This window comes from Lolium rigidum, chromosome 6 (assembly GCF_022539505.1).
Source record: "Lolium rigidum isolate FL_2022 chromosome 6, APGP_CSIRO_Lrig_0.1, whole genome shotgun sequence".
NCBI classification, from domain to species: Eukaryota; Viridiplantae; Streptophyta; class Magnoliopsida; order Poales; family Poaceae; genus Lolium; species Lolium rigidum.
The window spans coordinates 226053594-226066319 of NC_061513.1; the positions used below are offsets into that span (position 1 = coordinate 226053594).

At 42.7% G+C, this 12726-nt stretch overlaps 1 long non-coding RNA gene across 1 annotated transcript; it reads left to right on the top strand.

Moving 5' to 3' along the window:
• The first annotated feature begins 4227 nt into the window (after positions 1-4227).
• On the top strand, positions 4228-11096 carry LOC124667807. The gene is made up of 2 exons (XR_006991414.1): positions 4228-4469; positions 11067-11096. It is a non-coding gene; the product is annotated as an uncharacterized LOC124667807 (long non-coding RNA).
• The last annotated feature ends 1630 nt before the right edge of the window (positions 11097-12726 follow it).

Here is a 12726-nt window from a genome sequence, read left to right on the forward strand (position 1 = left end):
TTCGCTATCTTCGTGGCACTATCTCCTATCGTCTTTTCTTTCCTCACTCCAGCTCTTTACAGCTCCAGACCTACTCAAATGGTACCTGGGCTAGTGATCCCTCGGATCGCAAGTCTCTTTCTACCTATTGTGTCTTTCTTGGTGGTTCTCTTATTGCTTGGAAGACCAAGAAGCAGGTTGCAGTCTCTCGTTCGAATGTCGAGGCTGAGTTGCGAGCGATGGCTCTCTTGACGGCATAGGTGACTTGGTTACGCTGGTTACTTGAGGACTTTGGCGTTTCTGCTAACGCTCTGACTCCTCTCTTATCGGATAGTAGTGGTGCCATCAGCATTGCGCGTGATCCGGCGAAGCACGAGCTCACCAAACACATTGGTGTTGAACTATTGATGCCTTCTACGTTCGTCATGTTGTGCAGGATCGGGTTATGACTCTTCAGTATGTGCCTTCCGAGCTACAGCTTGCGGATTTCTTCACGAAGGCCCAAACTAGAGCACAGCATGAGTTCTTTCTCTCCAAACTCAGTATTGTTGATCCACCATGAGTTTGAGGGGGGGGGGGGGGGGTTAGTGATGTATACTCCTAGTTTATGAGGGGCTTTCCTGCATATTGTAACACTTGTACATGTATTGGCCTTTGGCCCCCTGTGAATACTAGTTACTCATTCATAACAAGTTGTTTCCTGTTTTCGTTTTCTGGCCTCTTGATGACTGGCAATTTATGTTGCCTTGGTTATATATTTGCTCTTTATTTTTTGAGAAACACAGTACAAACGCAGACGGTCACATACACGCATATACACTCACCCCTATGAACGCACACACGCACACCCTACCCCTATGAGCACCTCCGGAAGACTGAGCCGGCGGATTGGATCTTGAAATTGACGAAGTCACCCCTGGCGCCTCGCTGTCGACGGGAACGTCGCCTCCCACTGAATGAATATTCCACCTACCCAACCAGTAAACTCCTGGGTGATTAGCCGGCTTCCTTTCTCTTTTGTAGTTATGTGTGTGGGCCAACGATACTTAGGAAAAGAAAAAAACGATCGCTATACAAATGCCAGCTGGGAAGACTCCGTCTGGAGGCACAATGGTCCAGTTTAATTCTGATCAAAGTCACTTGTTAGTAGTCCATGAGACTCCAGTCTTGCAAACATCGAAAGCGTTAAGTTTTGAAAGAAACAAGAACAAGGGGTGTTTTGAGCTTGTTAGGAAAAATGCAATTCTGTTTTAGCACTTCTCTTGGATCAAGTTTTTGTAATGTGGAAGAATATTTCATATGGTCCGCATAACCTCCTGATTTGAGGAGCATGATGTAACACATGAAAGGGTGTTTAATATGTAGGACAATGAAGTACAGGATAGGTTATCACCAACGTCTTTATATTATCGTGCAAAATATATAGGATGGTTGCTGACTGTTGACACACATTAATCATTCCAAATAATTTGTTGGTATTTTCGCGATATTAATATTTCCTTTGTCAAAAAAAAAAAAAATCAAATAATTTGTTATCAAGTGTAAAGTACAACATATCCTCCGATACCAAGTGTAAAGTATAATATAAAGCGGAAATTCAATTTGGCTCCCGGGTGCGTATGCTCCCTCTACTAAAAAATTATATTTTAAAATGTCGAAAAATTTGGACAAAAAATTCTACATGTACATCTTCATAATATACGTGTGTTCGTCAAGTTTCACGAAAAACCAATATTTTGTGTGGTCTATATAAAAAACAGAAAATTTATCTTGTGAAAAACATTATTTTAGCACTGAATTTTGTCTTTTTTACACACGTCACATGATAAGTCGATTTTTTATGAAACGACTTTGTGAGCACGTAGCACGTGAAAATGTACGTGCGAACTTTTAGTTTCATTTTTTTAAATTTAAAATATATGTAAGATGCATTTCGAAATATAGAGAGCATATGGATCCATGTTCCAAAGCACGGCTCCCAATATAAAGACACCAAGTTTGACATTCTTGCGTTTGAATTCTCATTCCATTAAAGTTTCATATTATGGCAATACTTTACTGGTCTTACATGATTCCTGTGATCTAAGGGCATCTCCAACCGGGCGACCCAAACGGACGCGCTGGGCCGTCCGTTTTGGGCCGTTTGCGTGCCCGAGCGACGCGCGGACGGAGCCCCGCGTCCGCGCGTCCGTTTTGGTCGCGCGCTGCGCTCAACGCGGCAGATTTGGGTCGCGGCGCCCTATGGTATATTTTTCTTGTAAATTCACTAGAAAAACGCAAAAAATATTATATAAAATATATAAAATAGTACAAATGCTCAAAATGTATTACACATTACATAGTCCATGTAATCAAGGATAAAGTATTATTCAAATAAAATGAAAAAACGATACAAATGCTCTAGGCTTCAGGATTTCCTTCATCATTGTTGTTTGCGGCATTGTTGCCTACGTGCTGCCACATGTGCTCGACCAAATCAGCCTGAAGCTGGTTGTGTACAGCTAGATCTCGAATTTCATGGTGCGCATGAAGAATGTCCTGGAATGATGCCGGAGCACCTTGCGGAGGAGTAACCAACTCTCCTTGGCCTTCCCAGTCATTATCAAAGAGTGAATCATCCCGCTCTACCTCAACAATCATGTTATGCATGATTACACAAGCGGTCATCACCTCCCACAGAGTTTGCACATCCCAGGCTCTGGCAGGGTGTCTGACGATAGCCCAACGAGCTTGGAGGATGCCAAACGCCCGCCTATCAAAATCCACATCAGGGGACTGACCGTACGCTAGCCTATCAAACACCAGAGAGCGCTGCAGCACATTGATGTCATTGTGCGAGCCAGCCATTCCGAAGAATGAGTGTCAAATCCATGTGTCATGGGAAGCAACAGCTTCAAGAATGACTGTGCACCCCTCAGAATGGCCGCTGTATGGCCCCTGCCAACCAAAGGGGCAGTTCTTCCACTCCCGATGCATGCGAGTCTATGCTGCCAAGCATCCCAGGAAAACCCCGGAAGCGTTGATCGACAACGGACGAGCTGTGTCCTCCGCATTAGGTTGCCGGAGGTACTTGTTCTCCGAACGAACCGATCACCGCTCCGCAGAACCTGTACATCGATTCCAAGCCGGTTGACTCACTCATGCGCGTGTACCCATCTACGAAATCACCGGCAACGCCATATGCGAGCATCCTAATCGCTGCCGTGCATTTCTGGTACGAAGAGAGGCCTACCTTGCCAATTGCATCCACTTTCGCACAGAAGTAGTCGTCGTAGATCTTCACGCCATCCATTATCCGGCGGAACAGCGGCCTGGTCATCCGAAAACGACGGCGAAACAAGGACGGCACGAACAATGGATTGGGTTTGAAGTAGTCGTTGTAGAGCTGGTCGTGGCCGCGTTCTCTTTTGCGGTCCAAGGCGGCCGCGCGCCCCGGCAAGGACCCCCGGTGCACGGGGATTTGCGAGACGATGTGCTCGTGGATGAGCAGCGCAGCATCCGTGAAAAATTCATCGTGGACTCCTCTTCTGACGACGTGTCGATGAAGTTCTTGAAGTAGTATTCGTTGTCGCTGTCCACCATGATCTGAAAAGGGACACATTTTAGTTCGAGCATTTGAACGAACACCTCGCAGGCGGAGGCGATCCAAATGCTTCGCAGGGACTCCGCAAAGCGGCCGTCTCAGACGACGTGCGGTCTGGAAACACGGTGCAGGAGAGATCACCTCCGGCGGAAACGGCGCAGCTGCGAACGGCGGGAGTGTCGCGACGGTGAGAGGACAACAGCGCCGGCGGCGGCGTCCTCCGACTCTGCTACGACGCGGCGAAAGCAGCGCGGGACCTCGACCTATGCTTCCGCCCCGCTTGCCGACGTCTCGACGACGATGGCCGGCGTCGACGCGCTCCCAAATCGCCGGTCCGTGGGTGGCGGCAGAGCGGTGGGGAGATGTGTGCGACGGGCTTGTGTTTTGGGAGGCGGACGGGCGGGCCGAGGGCGGACAAGGGAGGACGCGAGCGACCAGCCTTTCGCGTCCGCGGCCACGCAAACTCGTCCAAGATTTGGGCCGGGTTTGGGTCGTCCCGGACGCCGCGGCCATCAGTTTTAGGGATGGGTCCGCACGCTGGGCCGCGGTTTTGTCCGTTTCGACCGGATGGGTCGCCCGGTTGGAGATGCCCTAACCACCCTATCTCTCCTGGCTCCAGCAATTCGGCCATTTACCCTTATGTTGTCGCCCCACATCCGCAAGAACCAAATCAATTCGCAGTTGGGCTGTCAGATGGATCTGTTAAAGTGATGGAGCCCTTGGAGTCCGAAGGGAAGTGGGGGACACCTGCTCCTGTGGAGAATGGGGTGGCCAATGGCAGGACGTCAGCGTCATCAGCTACCAGCAACCAGGCCACGAATCAAAACCAAAGATAGATGCATGCCGATGTCCTCTGTATAATCTTCAGATCTCTACATTGACTTGTTTGTATGTTTGTGTCAGCTAGGTTGCAGTGTGATTGTTAATGAGGCCGAAAGGATTCAATAATATAGACCTATTTGCCTCTTAAACTGCTTTCATGCAAGGAAGAAATATTCTTGATGGAGTGGCGGTTTTACATGAGACGATACATGAGATGCATACTAAGAAATTAAATGGGGTTATTTTGAAATTAGATTTTGAAAAGGCTTATGACAAGGTCAAATGGTCTTTCCTACAACAGACACTCAGGATGAAAGGTTTTTCTCCTGAATGGCGCGCTTTAATAAATGATTTTGTGTATGGAGGTAGTGTGGCAATTCGGGTTAATGATGACACCGGCCATTATTTTCAAACACGAAAAGGGTTACGCCAAGGGGATCTGTTATCACCGATGTTATTTAACATTGTGGCGGATATGCTGGCTATACTCATAGAGCGGGCCAAGTCTGATGGTCAAATTGAAGGGGTGAGCCCACATCTGGTTGATGGTGGTTTATCTATTCTTCAATATGCCGACGATACGATTCTATTTATGGATCATGATCTCGATAAAGCTCAAAACCTGAAATTAATCTTGGTGGCTTTTGAGCAATTGTCGGGATTGAAAATTAATTTCCATAAAAGTGAATTGTTCTGTTTCGGTGATGCCCAAGATGATACAGCTCTCTATACAGAGTTGTTCGGTTGTGGGCAAGGCCAATTTCCTATTCGCTATTTGGGTATTCCGATACACTACCGGAGACTCACGATTGCTGAATGGAAAATAGTAGAAGAAAGATTACAGAAACGCCTTAGTAGTTGAAAAGGCAAATTGCTATCCCTGGGAGGAAGATTGGTACTCATTAATTCGGTACTGACTAATATGGTACTGTATATGTTATCATTCTTCCTTTTACCAAAAGGTATTCTGCATAAACTCGATTATTATCGATCCAGATTCTTTTGGCAAGGTGATAGCGAGAAAAAGAAATATCGACTGATTAAATGGAGTATAGTTTGTAGTCCCAAAGATCAAGGTGGGCTTGGAGTTCATGACCTGGAGGTCAAGAACTCAGCTCTGCTGGGTAAATGGCTTTTCAAGCTCCTTACCGAGGATGGGATTTGGCAAACTATTCTTCGGAGAAAGTATATTGGCTCCAAGACGTTATCTCAGGTGGTTTGGAAACCTGGAGATTCACACTTCTGGGCTGGTCTAATGGCGACAAAAAATGTCTTTTTTCGTCATGGCACTTTCTCAATTAAGAATGGGGCTCAGATACGGTTTTGGGAGGATGCTTGGTTAGACAATGCACCTCTAAGTGAACAGTATCCTGCGTTGTATAGTATCGTTCGTCGCAAAGGAGATACCATTGCCACGAGTAATGGCTACCTCTCCACCGAATGTGACGTTCCGACGAGTTTTGCTAGGACAAAGGCTACGGGCATGGAATGCTTTAATTCATAGGTTGGGCGATGTTAACCTGTCGCTCGAACCGGATGAATTTAGGTGGAATTTACATGTAGATGGCTCTTTCTCGGTAAAATCTTTATATAGCGCCATACTTCATTCTGATTTACCGGTTGATAATAATAAGAAAATTTGGAAGATGAAGATACCATTAAAAATAAAAATATTTGGATGGTATCTTCGTCGAGGGGTCATCCTCACCAAAGATAATCTTGTTAAGCGGAACTGGCACGGAAGTACCCGATGTGTTTTTTGTCATCATGATGAAACTATTAAACACCTCTTCTTCCGGTGCCAGTTTGCGAGATCTATTTGGTCTGTCATCCAAGTAGCGTCTACCTTGTATCCTCCCACTAGTGTAGCCAATGTCTTTGGTAATTGGCTTCATGGAATTGATTCAAGGTTCAAGTTGCTTCTTAGGGTGGGGGCGCTAGCAGTTATCTGGGCGCTTTGGCTGAGTAGAAATGACAAGATTTTTAATGAAAAAAATTTCTCCTTGTTGCAGGTCATCTACAGATGTACAGGGATTCTTCGTTCATGGTTACCTCTTCAGCGCATGGAGAACCGAGACCTATTTACGGAGGTCTGTACACGGTTGGAGGCTACGGCGAGGGATACTTTTTCCCTACATGGGTGGCAGCATAGTCTACGGATTGAAGCCCCACTCACACCTTAGGCGTTATACAATTCATCGCTCCGATATGTATTTCGTCTAGATATATTTTATTTTGACATCTTTTTTGGACATGAGACTCATAAACGGCTGTGTGCATCCTGGTTATGCAGAGGCTGGATGTAATTGCTTTCCCAAAAGTAATAAAGCATCCTTTATCAAAAAAAAAAAGGTTGCAGTGTGATCGAGCCCCCGCCGATAGAAGGTCAACAACATGTCATGGACAAAAGGTCCAGGTTCAGGTACTGTAACACCATCCAAATATTATCTGCAATCTTTTTCTGAGGAGGTTTTTATAGATTGGGCATATAAATTAGGAGTTTCCCTTGGCTCTTCTCCATTAAAGGTTTCGAATATGATCAAGAAAATAAATGATGATGATCATAGTCGTACTATAATTATGTCAACCAAGAACTTAGTAGATAAAGATTCAGAAGGGGGGTTACAATAGAATGAAGTGTTCGATCGAGCTAACGCGTTAACTACTGACTTCATAGATGAGTCTAAAAATCTGGGTAAGGGGGAAATGGAACCAAACATACATGAAACTAAGATAATTAAAGTTTATAAGAGAAGGGATAAGGTGAAACCAAAAGTGGTACGGAGAAGCAGCCGTCTTAATAAAAATAAGTGTTTATTGTAATGAAAGGAAGCTTTTGGAATAGTGGAGGTTTCAGAGACACGGCTAAGCATATATTTGTTAATGAAACTATACGTGATTATAAGTTAGATTTTTTTGCAATACTAGAATCAGGAAAGGACAATTTTTCGGCCCCTTTTTTGAAACACATTTCGGTGGTCTGGACTTCCAGTGGTACTGTGTACCTCCTATAGGTAGATCAGGGGGTATTTTAGTTGGAATAAATGCAGATACCCATTAAGTTGACAAAGTGGTTGCGGGGGATAGATGTGTCAAATTTCACATAACTTCGAAATGCGACAAATTTAAGTGGGTATTGGTAGCTATTTATGGAGCGGCTCAAGAGGAGCACAAACCCGCATTCCTCTCGGAGTTGGTGAGGATTTGTGAGGACGAGCCTATGCCGATGCTTGTTGGAGGAGATTTCAACATCATCAGACGTCTAGAGGAAAAGAATAAATATAATTTTAATGCGCGATGGCCTTTTATTTTTAATGCGATCATTGAAAGTCTGGACCTTCGTGAATTAGTTCTTTCAGGTCGGAAATTCACTTGGGCTAATCGACGTGATGACCCAACATATGAAAAATTAGACAGAATATTGGCTAGTGTTGAATGGGAACAGAAATTTCCGTTGGTAAGTGTGAGGTCCCTAACTAGATCAGGATCGGACCATACTCCCCTTATTATTGTCTCGGGTGATCAAGCATATAAAGGAAATAAATTTAATTTTCATTTGAATTATCTTGGCTCAAAATTATAGGTTTTTTCCAAATAGTAGCTCAACAGTGGGCTTCCATATCTGGAGGTTCTAATTCGATGGAATGGTGGCAAAATAAAATTAGACACCTTACGAGTTTCCTGAGAGGTTGGGCTCGGGATTTGAGTGGTCAGTATAAAATTAAGAAAGAGAGGCTTTCTAAAATAATTGATAACCTTGATAAAAAAGCGGAGACAGTTCCAGTAAATGAAGAAGAGAGAATATCGATGCATGTGGCAAATGAGACTTTAGCTAAATTACGGTATAGTGAGGAATCAAAGTGGGCGCAGCAGGCAAAAATCAAACACATCCAGGAGGGGTGAAGATAATACTAAATACTTTCATTTAATAGCCAATGGTAAGCATCGAAGGAAAAAAACTTTCAACTTGAGCAAGAGGAAGGAACAATTGTGGGTCAAGAAAACTTGAAATTATATATTTTAGAATATTAAAAAAAACTTTTCGGACCTTCTATGGATAATTCTTGTGCGATGATTGAGTCCATGAATCAGGATATTACCCAAATCTCTGTTGAAGAAAATGAATGTCTAACTAAGGATTTTACGAAACATAAATTTTTGAATCCATCATGCAGATGAAGAAAAATAAAGCGCCGGGGTCAGATGGTTTTTCGGCGGAATTCTATCAATTTTTTGGGAGATGATAAAAACGGATATGCTAGATATGTTTGCGAGTTTTCAACGAGGCGAGCTACCTCTTTTTCATCTTAATTTCGGAACAGTTATCTTTTTGCCGAAAAAAGAAAATGATATTTAAATACTACAATATAGATCCATTTGTTTGTTGGATGTGAGTTTTAAAGTTTTTACTAAAGTTGGAACTAACCGTGTGGCACATATAGCTAAAAATGTTGTCCAGCCGACACAATCAGCTTTTATGCCTAGCAGACATATATTGGAAGGTGTGGTTATTTTGCATGAGACAATACATGAACTCCATAGGAAGAAATTAGATGGGGTTCTTTTAAAAATTGATTTCGATAAAGCTTACGATAAAGTAAAATAGTATTTTTTACAACAAGTGTTAAGAATGAAAGGTTTTGCGCCAAAATGGTGTGCTTGGATAAAAAGCTTTATTGAAAAGGGTAGTGTTGGGATCAGAATTAATGAAGATATTGGACACTACTTTCAAACGAGAAAAGGGATTCGACAAGGTGATCCAATGTCACCTATTCTTTTCAAAATTGTTGCAGACATGCTAGAAATTTTGATTGCGAGAGCGAAAGAGGATGGTCAGGTAGCTGGCCTGATTCCTCATTTAGTTGACAGTGGGGTCTCGATTGTACAATATGCGGATGACACTATCATTTTTATGGAGCATGATTTAAACAAAGCGTTAAACATGAAATTAGTTCTATGTATTTTTGAGCAACTGTCGGGTTTGAAAATAAACTTTCATAAGAGTGAGTTGTTTTGTTTTGGTAAGGCCAAGGAGATGGAGAGTGACTATAAAATTATGTTCGGGTGTGACATTGGATCAGTACCATTCAGATATTTGGGTATCCCGATAAATTTTTGAAAGTTAAGAAATGGGGATTGGAAACCAGTTGAAGATCGATTTGAGAGAAAATTAAGTAGTTGGATTGGTAAAATGCTTTCTTACGGGGATCGTCTCGTACTTATTAACTCTATTCTCACAAGTCTTCCCATGTTTATGCTTTCTTTTCTTGAAATTCCGAAGGGGGTTAGGAAGAGATTGGATTAATTCAGATCTCGTTTTTCCTGGCAAAGTGATGGTCATAAAAAGAAATATAGTATGACAAAGTGGAACATAATATGCAGGCCGAAAGAACAAGGAGGGTTAGGAATTGAGGATTTAGAACTCAAAAATAAAAGTCTGTTAGCCAAGTGGCTACATAAACTTATTAATGAAGATGGTATGTGGCAAGAGTTGCTGCAGAAGAAATATTTAACTTCTAAAACTCTCTCTCAGGTTTCTGCTAATCCAACGAACTCACCTTTTTGGAAGGGGCTTATGAAAGTAAAGGATGATTTTTCTAAACGCGGTTCGTTTCAAATAGGTAATGGCCAGAGTACTAGATTTTGGGAGGATATTTGGCTAGGACAATGGTCTTTGGCTAGTGAATACCCATCTTTATATAACGTAGTGAACCATAAGAATGTTACTGTTGATAACGTGTTATCAGCCTCACCGCTTAATATCGGCTTTAGAAGAACGCTGAATGATTATAAATGGGAAAGATGGACTCATTTGTTAAATAGATTAATCATGGTACAACTCTCGGATAGCGAAGATACTTTCAAATAGAGCCTCACGTCCTCTGGTATTTATACGGTTAAATCCATGTATATTGATTTTCTTAATGATGACTCTGTTTTTCTTAATAAATACATCTGGAAGATGAAGGTACCTTTGAAGATTAGGATTTTTATGTGGTTTCTTCAGAAAAAGGTTATACTCACGAAGGATAATTTAGCCAAACGTAATTGGCAGGGGAATGTGAGATGTTGTTTTTGTGATCATGAGGAGAATATACAACACTTGTTTTTAACTTGTCCGTTCACCCGTATGATATGGAGAATTATTTACATGACTTTCAATATAACTCCCCCTTTAAACATTACAAATTTGTTTGAGAAATGGTTGAATGGGGTGCCCAAAATAGAAAATGCTCATATTAAAGTGGGTGTATGTGCTTTTTTGTGGGCGATTTGGAAAGTTCGGAATGATTGCATCTTTAACAAAAAGAGTTTCCCATCATTTTTGCAGGTCATCCCTTTAGCTACACACTTGATCCATATGTGGTCCTATCTACATTCGGAGAACGTGCGACTGGATATGGATATTGGGTGCAACCGCCTAGTTATGGTTGCACGAGATTTCTACAACCGGTACAGATGGTCTGGTCTGCTGATAGGCGTTTGGAATGTTGATGCAAAGGAGCTTCATGTTGCTACTCTTTTTTAGATGGCTCATTTTTGTTGAGACCCTTTGTGACCCGTGATTTATAATAAATTTTTAGTCGTTCATGTGTACAACTGGATTCGTTTTATATATCTTAATAAAGCAGTTGTATGCATCTTTTGATGCAGAGGCTGGGGAAACCCATTTCGAAAAAAGGTCATGGTTGCAGTTCTTGGAAAGCAAACAGAAAAGAGTGTTAAGACTGTGCTGTAGCTTGTCAGTTAATTACCCTATCTATGAGAGATGATCTTGTAATTGGATAGTCTATAAGATGGGTCACATTAGGTTTTCAGCAGTTTAACCGCGATAGTCGGATGTTGTTCTTGTCTTCTCCGTGCATGTAAATCGTTACATAGTCTTTCCAGTTTAGCATTTGCCACATTTTGTTTGTGCCGCCGTGGCTGTTTCTGCAAAAAAAAAAAAAAACAAGCTAGTGCCATAATGACTAGTGAATTAATTTGTCAGGTTTGGAGGGAGTGTTATATACGTACGTTTAGTTGTTTTCTTTGGCTTGTGGTACTTGTTTCACTATGTTTATTAGTTTCAGCGGATTATTGCATGCGATCCAGTAAAGCTCATATTGAATTACTGGCTAAGTAGTGCCTGAAGAATTGTCGGTCTCAATGTGTCTGAGGAGTTGTTCAAAAGAAAGATGAGCTGTAATAAGGTGGCAGGTTAGTTTAGCTGGCTTGCTTGTGTTGGCAGCGAACATATAATCAAGTCGATGAAGTCATTTCCATCTCATGAGAAAAAAAATGAATTGACAAACAAAGGGAGCAGAGATATCACATCTTAGCTATAGGGTCCTAGAAGATGGTTAGTATTGATTCATGCACTAGCCACTTTGCTGAGAAGTATAAACATTAGGCCTTGTTTGGGAGAGTCCAGTTTATTTTCCGGATCTGGATTTCTACCCCTGTTTTCTCTCCGTGCACAACGGCCTCCTGAAACTGACCGAATCACGGGCGAAAGACAAAATAAAACGAAGAACCAAGTCGAAATCCCTCTTTCACAGTCGATTGCCCCGCGCGGTAACTTTTGCTCTCCGCGCTGGTGCGAAACGCTTCCTTGTTTTTTCATTTTCTGTTGACTTATGTTCCTCTTTCGTTTTGGAGGCAGAGATGCATGACCATGAGAGGCTGGTGCAGGGTACCAGCTCACCGAGTCGCCGGGAGCGGTGGTCCAGAATCAATTTTGCTACGGGTAGTCGGAGACATGGGGTCGTGCAGCGGCACGACGAGATTGAGATCTACTCAGGGATTGGGCAAATGGTAGCTGCCGCGGCGAATCTGACGGGTGACTGTGGCGGCGCGGTGGCGTGCTGGTGACCAGGATTGATCGCTCTGGTGGTCGTGGGGTGGAGGTGGAAGATTGATCGCTGGCAACGGGAGTAGTCAACAAAAGGAGCTCGGGTGGTTGGCGGCGCAAGCTCGTGCGTGCGCGAGGTGAAATCATGCGGGTCGATCTAGACAATGGGATTAGATAGGATTGGGAAGGTGTTGCACCGGCAGCCCTTTTTGGGATTTTGCTGGGCTATTATGTCTTTTTGTGCTATTTTTATTTTTCTATTTTTCTTTATACTACATATAAGATATAAAGGTGTCTGATGAAGAATTGTCATCTGACGCTTCATGCGTGCTTCATTGTGTAGATGAGCAAGGGCGGCAAGAGGATAGCAGGTTAGGTTGGATCATTTTTTCAATTCCCTTTTTCTTAGTCGGGTCAATAATTTTTACTGGAATAACCACTCATTCAAATTTTCTACAATTCCCTTTTTAATAATTCTCTTTCAAAAACTCTTCTTTTATTTTATATT